The sequence below is a fragment of the Cetorhinus maximus genome, unplaced genomic scaffold (assembly GCF_964194155.1).
Source record: "Cetorhinus maximus unplaced genomic scaffold, sCetMax3.hap1.1 HAP1_SCAFFOLD_1266, whole genome shotgun sequence".
Classification (NCBI taxonomy): domain Eukaryota; kingdom Metazoa; phylum Chordata; class Chondrichthyes; order Lamniformes; family Cetorhinidae; genus Cetorhinus; species Cetorhinus maximus.
In genome coordinates, this window is record NW_027597208.1 from 70,519 (window position 1) to 78,414 (window position 7,896).

The 7,896-nt window shown below is 47.4% G+C and overlaps 1 pseudogene; it reads right to left on the bottom strand.

Moving 5' to 3' along the window:
• Positions 1-422: 422 nt before the first annotated feature.
• On the bottom strand, positions 423-1,375 carry LOC144675997 (beta-1,3-galactosyltransferase 5-like; annotated as a pseudogene).
• Between the last annotated feature and the right edge of the window lie 6,521 nt (positions 1,376-7,896).

Sequence of the window (7,896 nt, forward strand, 5' to 3'; positions counted from 1 at the left end):
CTGAACCCCCAAACACATCGTAACCGTGTTTCTGTAATGGTGATTAGATCTAAATCATTTATCTGTATCTGTGCCACTAATTCATCTATCTTATTAGAGATGCTTCATGCATTCAGATAAAAATAAGTTTAATTTATTTTTATTCAACTAGTAGCAAAGTTGGATTTGTAAATAAATGCAAAACATATCTATATAAGTTCTGAGAAATGTTGAATATTGTGCACATTTTTAATGGAGGGAGGGGTGAAATAGCACCCTCTTGTGGCCATTTGTGTATGTACGTATGTATGTATATAAACAAACCAGATTACACAGTTTAGTTGGGTAATTGACTTCCATAAGGCATGCTGTTTCTGTTGCCCTGCAAAGATAACACGCTTATTTGAAGGTGTCAGTGAAAAGCCTCTTCAAGATGGCCCCCTTCACCCATCTCCAGGACAGGCCTCGTCTGCTGCATCCTCCAGTGCTTTCCAGTAGATCAGCAGCTCGTAGGGTGTCACCCTGTGAGAGGTGACGAGTTTACGGAAGCCGCAAACAGAAAACTTCACATTCCAATTGTGGAACTTCTGCTCCGAGTGGATTTCCACTGGTGTGATCTTCAACTCCGCCAAGCACAGCCCGACGTAAACATCCTCCAGTTTAAAGTGGGGGACCGTCCTGGAAATATTCCAGACTCGGTGGGCAACATCGGCCGAAAGCATGTACCCAGTGCCGGAGCAGAATGGTGGGTATGTTTCCTGAGGATATTCCTGTTCGCTGACGTACCATTTACTGGATTTCTCCCTGACAGGTCCAAAATTCCTCATGATGAAGCCGGTGAAGATATACGTGTGATTCATTCCCAACAAGAGCTTGGTCAGGTGATCGGCGTTGACAAACATGTCGGAATCGGTTTTCAACACGAAGGAGGTGGACAGACAGAATCGGCTCACCCATTCCAGGCCCATCAGCACCTTGGTGGTCAGGTTGTAATAAGTGTCGGTGAAATTTTTCTGGATGATGTCCTTGTGCAGTGAACTTTTTTCAGCAGCTGCTCCTGATGCTCTCGGCTGTACCCGAGCAGGAAGTAGCTCACCACCCTCTTGCCATGGGTTGTCCGCACTCGCCCCCAGGTCTGGCGAATGACCGAGCGAGCTTCCAACTGGTCTTGGGCACTGGTGACCAGAAGGACCAGGAATGGGGGACTGGTGTCACAGCTGCTGTTGGGCAGCATGAGGAAGGAATGGTCATTTAACTTTGCAGAATGCCAATGTTCAACACCGTATTGGCTTAAATATCTGATCAGAGGAAAGATTAACAAGGGGGCAACAACAAACAACCATTTCCTTTTGAGAAATGATTTCAAACAAAAGTTTCTTTGAGAAAATATCTTCATGCTCGAAGCACCTGTAAAATAAAATAAACAAGTTGGGTTTGGTGGAATCCAGAAAATGCAAGAGGAATTATTTTTCAGATTAAGATTATTTGACTCGATTTGGGATACAAATACAAGAGGATGTCATTCAGCTCCTAGAGCCTGTTACACAGGAACAGGGGGAGGTTATTCAGCCCCTAGAACCTATTACACAGGAACAGGGGGAGGTTATTCAGCCCCTAGAGCCTGTTACAGGAACAGGGGGAGGTTATTCAGCCCCTAGAGCCTGTTACACAGGAACAGGAGAAGGTCAATCAGCCCCAAAAGCCTATTACACAGGAACAGGGGGAGGTTATTCAGCCCCTAGAGCCTGTTACACAGGAACAGGAGAAGGTCAATCAGCCCCAAAAGCCTATTACACAGGAAGAGGTTTTTCAGCCCCTTGGGTCTGTCACACAGTAACTGAGGAGGAATTGCAGCACTCAAAACATCTACAGGAATCTGGCACAGAACATCTAGTGACTGAGTTGCTTCAGTCTGACAAAAAGTTCAGTGAAAGGTAGGAACAAACAGAGAAAGAGCTGGGCATAAGACAGCATGAGCAGTTTTCACACAAGCACATACCTAAGAGACTCGTCACTCCCTGTGTACGGTGATAGGTATCAGGGTCACTGGTCCCTTTAACTGGTACCACCGGATTTGTCTGGGTCGAGGTGCGTTCGATGCTAACGCTGAATTAATGTATACACGACCAATCTTGTTAACAACTGCACATAAACCCGGAGTTCAATTCTTGCCTGTAATGAATCCCACAATCTCACTCTGCTCGGTGCCAGTAAACAAGAATGGGTGTGGTTGAAGTGCATTGTGAAAAATGCACCCGGTCCTTACTGTTAATGACTTCCCATCAATTATACAGATAACAAAGGTTCCTCCAGGTGATGTTTGTGTGATACAGGTGCCAATCTCACAAAGAATTTGTATCAAACAGCTGCTGCACTGACATAGCTCACCAACTGTGCTTTAAAATTTATTGGATAAAGAAGATATTTGTTGCAAACATATACAGTATATATGCTGAATGCAGGGACCCTTTTCAAACCATTGAAGAGCAGTGAGACACTCTCCCCATTGAAGAGCAGCGAGGCTCTCTCTCCATCGAAGAGCAGTGAGGCTCTCCCACCATCGAAGAGCAGCGAGGCTCTCTCTCTCTCCATCAAAGAGCAGCGCACTCTCTCTCTCCATTGAAGAGCAGTGCACTCTCTCTCTCTCTCCATTGAAGAGCAGTGAGACTCTCTCTCTATCGAAGACCAATGTGACTCTCCATCAAAGAGCAGCGAGACTCCCTCTCTCTCCATTGAAGAGCAATGAGACTCTCTCTATCGAAGAGCAGTGAGACACTCTCCATTGAAGAGGAGCAAGGCTCTCTCTCTATCAAAAAGCAGCGAGACACATCCTCCCTCAAAGAGCAGGAAGACTCTCTCTATCGATGAGCAGCAAGTCTCTATCTCCATCGAAGAGCAGAGAGTCATACTCTCTATTGGGGAGCAGCGAGACTCTCTCTCCATTGAAGAGCAGCGAGGCCCTCTCTCCAAGGAAGAGCAGCGATGCTCTCTCTCTCCATGGAGGATCAGCAAGTCTCTCTCCCTCCATCAAAGAGCAGCGAGAGCCTCACTCCATCAAAGAGCAGGGAGACTCTCTCTCTGTCAAAGAGCAATGGGACTCTATCGGAGAGCAGCAAAAATCTCTATTTCCCTCCATCGAAGAGCAGCGAGATTCTCCCTCTCCATCGAAGAGCAGCGAGACTCTCTCTATTGGGGAGCATCAAGACTCTCTCTCCATTAAAGAGCAGCGAGACCCTCTCTCCAAGGAAGAGCAGCAAGACTCTCTCTCTGCCAAAGAGCAGTGAGACTCTCTCTTTCCATGGAAGATCAGCAAGTCTCTCTCCCTCCATCGAAGAGCAGCGAGATTATCTGTCGAAGAGCAATGAGACTCTATCGGAGAGCAGCTTTCCCTCCATTGAAGAACAGCGAGATTCTCCCTCTCTATCGAAGAGACTCTCTGTCTGTCGAAGAGCAGTGAGACTCTCTATCTCCCATCATCGAAGAGCAGCGAGATTTTCCCTCTCCATCGATGAGAGGTAAGACTCTCTCTGTGTCGAAGATCAGTGAGACTCTCTATCTCCCATCATCGAAGAGCAGCAAGATTCTCCCTCTCCATTGAAGAGTACTGAAGCTCTCTATCTCTCTCTCCATTGCAGAGCTGTGAGACTCTCTCTCTCGCCATTGAAGAGCACTGAAGCTCTCTATCTCTCTCCATTGAAGAACAGCTAGACTCTCTCTATCGAAGAGCTGTGAGACTCTATCAAAAAGCAGTGAGACTCTCTCAATATTAAAGAGCAGTGAGACTCTCTCAATATCGAAGAGCAGTGAGACTCTCCCTCTCCATCAAAGAGCAGCGAGACTCTCTCCATCGAAGAGCAGCGAGACCCTCTCGATCAAAGAGTAACGAGACTCTCTCCAGTGAAAAGCAGCAAGACTCTCTCACTCTCTCCATCAAAGAGCAGCGAGACTCTCTCTCCTCATGAAAGAGCAGTGAGACTCCCTCTCCTTCGAAGAGCAGTGAGACTCTCTCTCTCTCTCTCCATCCAAGAGCAGCGAGGCTCTCTCTCCATCAAAGAGCAGTGAGACTCTCTATCGCAGAACAGCGAGACTCTCTCCCTCTATCGACGAGCAGCGAAACTCTCTTTCTATCGAAGAGCGGCAAAATACCCTCTCTCTATCAAAGAGCAGCCAGGCACTCTGTCCATCGCAGAGCTGTGAGACTCTGTCTCTCTCCATTGAAGAACAGCTAGACTCTATCGAAGAGCAGTGAGACTCTCTCAATATCAAAGAGCAGTGAGACTCTCTCAATATCAAAGAGCAGTGAGACTCTCTCAATATCAAAGAGCAGTGAGACTCTCTCAATATCAAAGAGCAGTGAGACTCTCTCAATATCGAAGAGCAGTGAGACTCTCCCTCTCCACCAAAGAGCAGCGAGACACTCTCCATCGAAGAGCAGCGAGACTCTCTCTCCGTCGAAGAGCAGCGAGACTCTCTCTGCATCGAAAAGCAGTGAGACACTCTCAATATCGAAGTACAGTGAGACTCTCTCCGTCGAGGAGCAGTGAGACACTCTCAATATCGAAGTGCAGTGAGACTCTCTCCGTCGAGGAGCAGTGAGACACTCTCGATATCGAAGTGCAGTGAGACTCTCTCTTTCCATCGAAAAGTAATGAGACATTCTTGCCTTCATAGCGCAGCGAGACTCTTTCTCTCTCCAGCACAGAGCAGTGAGACTTCCCATCAAAGAGCAGCGAGACTCTCTCTCTCTTTCCATCGAAGAGCAATGAGACTCTATCCCTCTGCATCGAAGAACAGCGAGGCTCTCTCTCCATCGGAGACCAACGAGACTTTCTCTCTATTGAAGAACAGTGAGACTCTCTCTCCCTCCATCGATGAGCAGCAAGACACTCTTCATCGGAGAGCAGCGAAGCTCTCTATTTATCGAAGAGCAGTGACACTCCCTCTTCATTGAAGAGCAGCAAGACTCTTTCTCTATCGAATCATGGTAGCCAGCAAATCAGTTGGAATTGCTTCACCTCCTGCTGCCTTATCTCTGGCGCTGCCAAGGATTTCCCCCTTGGCCCCATCCTATTTCTCAGCTGTGCATTGCCACTCAGTGCCAGTGGGATTTCGGGGTTCAGTGGGATTTGTGGGTTCAGTGAAATGTGGTTCGGGGCCTAAGTGTTAGTGGGAATTGTGGTTTCAGTGTTAGTTGGAGTTGTGGGTTCATTGTTATGGGATTGAGGCCCAAGTGTTAGCAGGATTTAGCGGTTCAGTGGAATTTGTGGGTTCAGTGTTAGTGGGATTTTGGGTTTCAGTGGGATTTGTGGGTTCAGTGAAGTGTGGTTTGCTTCCTAGGTGTTAGTGTGATTTGTGGGTTCAGTGTTAGTGGTATTTGGGGTTTCAGTCGGATTTGGGGCTTCAGTAGGATTTGGGGTTTCAGTGAATGTGTGGTTCGGTTCCAAGGTGTTAATGGGATTTGTGGGCTCAGTGTCAGTTGGATTGTGGGGTTCAGTGGGATTTGTGGGTTCAGTGAATGTGTGGTTGGGGGCCTAACTGTTAGTGGGATTTGTGGGTCCAGTGAAGTGCAGTTTGGGATTTAGGGGTCTGGTGGGATTTGTGGGTTCAGTGTTAGTGGGGTTTGGGGGTTCAGTGGTATTTGTGAGTTCAGTGCCAGTGGGATATGTGGGTTCAGTGTTAGTTGGATTGGGGATTCAATGTTAGTTGGATTTGGGGGTTCAGTGTTAGTTGGATCAGGGGTACAGTGTTAGTTGGATTTGGGGGTCCTGTGTTAGAGGTTTGAGGCCTAAGTGTTAGTGGGATTTACCAGTTCAGTGGTATTTGTGGGTTCAATGAAAGCGCGGTTTGGGGCCTAAGTGCGAGTAGAATTGGTGGGGTTAGTGTTAGTTGGATATGGGGGGGTTCAGTGTTAGTGGGTTGAGGCCGAAGTGTTATTGGGATGTGTGGTCTCAGTGGAAGTGTGGTTTGGGGACTATGTGTTAGTGGTATTTGGGGGTTCAGTGTTAGTGGGATTTGTGGGTTCAGTGATAGTCAGGTTTGGGGGTTCAGAGAAGTGCGGTTTGGTTCCTAGGTGTTAGCGGGATTTATGGGTTCTGTGTTAGTGGCATTTGGGGGCTCAGTATTAGTTGGATGGAGGGGTTCAGTGTTAGTGGGATTTACGGGTTCAGTGGGATTTGTAGGCTCAGTGTTAGTGGGATTTGTGGGTTCTGTGAAAATACAATTTGTGGGGTCAGTGTTAGTTGTATTTGGGGGTTCAGTGTTAGTTGTATTTGGGGGTTCAGTGTTAGTTGGATGCGGGGTTGAGTGTTAGTTGTATTTGGGGTTCAGTGTTAGTGGGATTTGTTGGGTCAGTGTTAGTTGGATGGGGTGTTCAGTGTTAGTTGGATTTGTTGGGCCAGTGTTAGTTGGATGGGGTGTTCAGTGTTAATTGGATTTGTTGGGTCAGTGTTAGTTGGATGGGGTGTTCAGTGTTAGTTGGATTTGGGGGGTTCGTTGTTAGTTGGATTAGAGGGTTCAGTGTTAGTTGGATTTGGGGTCCGGTGATAGTTGGATTTGGGGGTTCCGTTTTTATTGGATTGGGGGTTCAGTGTTAGTTGGATTTGGGCGTTCAGTGTTAGTTGGATTGGGCGTACAGTGTTAGTTTAATTTGGGGTTAGGGGTTTGAAGTCTAAGTGTTAGTGGGATTTACCAGTTCAGTGGGATTTGTGGGTTCAATGAGAGCGCGGTTTGGGGCCTAAGTGTTAGTGGGATTTGTGGGTTCTGTAATAGCGCGATTTCAGGCCTAAGTGTTAGTTGGATTTGTGGGTTCAGTGGGATTTGAAGGTTCAGTGGGGATGTAATTTGTGGGTTCAGTGTTGGTGGGATTTAGGGGTTCGGTGGGATTTGTGGTTTCAGTAAAAGTGTGGTTCGGGGCCTAAATGTTAGTGGGATTTGTGGGTTCTGTGACAGTGCAATTTAGGGCCTAAGTGCGAGTAGGATTTGTGGGGTCAATGTTAGTTGGATATGGGGGTTCAGTGTTAGCGGGTTGAGACCGAAGAATTAGTGGGATGTGTGGGCTCACTGGAAGCGTGGTTTGGGGACTATGTGTTAGTGGTATTTGTGGGTTCAGTGTTAGTGGGATTTGTGGGTTCAGTGATAGTGGGGTCGGGGGTTCAGTGGGATTTGTGGGTTCAGTGAAGTGTGGTTTGGTTCCTAGGTGTTAGCGGGATTCGTGGGTTCTGTGTTAGTGGTGTTTGGGGGCTCAGTGTTAGTTGGATGGGGGTTCAGTGTTAGTAGGATTTACGGGTTCTGTGTAAGTATGATTTGTGGGGACAGTGTTAGTTGGATTTGGGGGTTCGGTGTTAGTTGTATTTGGGGGTTCAGTGTTAGTTGGATGGGAGGTTCAGTGTTAGTTGGATTTGGGGTTCAGTGTTAGTTGGATTTGGGGTTCAGTGTTAGTGGGATTTGTTGGGTCAGTGTTAGTTGGATGGGGTGTTCAGTGTTAGTTGGATTTGGGGGTTCGTTGTTAGTTGGATTTGGGCGTCAGTGTTAGTTGGATTTGGGGGTTTATTGTTAGTTGGATTGGGGGTTCCGTTTTAATTGGATTGGGGGTTCAGTGTTTGTTGGATTTCGGGGTTCAGTGTTAGGGGTTTGAGACCTAAGCGTTAGTGGGATTTAGCGGTTCAGTGGGATTTGTGGTTTCAGTGAAAGTGCGGATTGGGGCCGAAGAGGAATTTGTGGGTTCAGAGTCAGTGGTTTTTGGGGTTTCAGTAGGATTTGGGGTTTCAGTGAACATGTGGTTCGGTTCCAAGGTGTTAGTGGGATTTGTGGGCTCAGTGTCAGTGGGATTGTGGGGTTCAGCGGGAATTGTGGGTTCAGGGAATGAGTTGTTGGGGGCCTAAGTGTTAGTGGGATTTGTGGGTTCAGTGGAATTTGTGG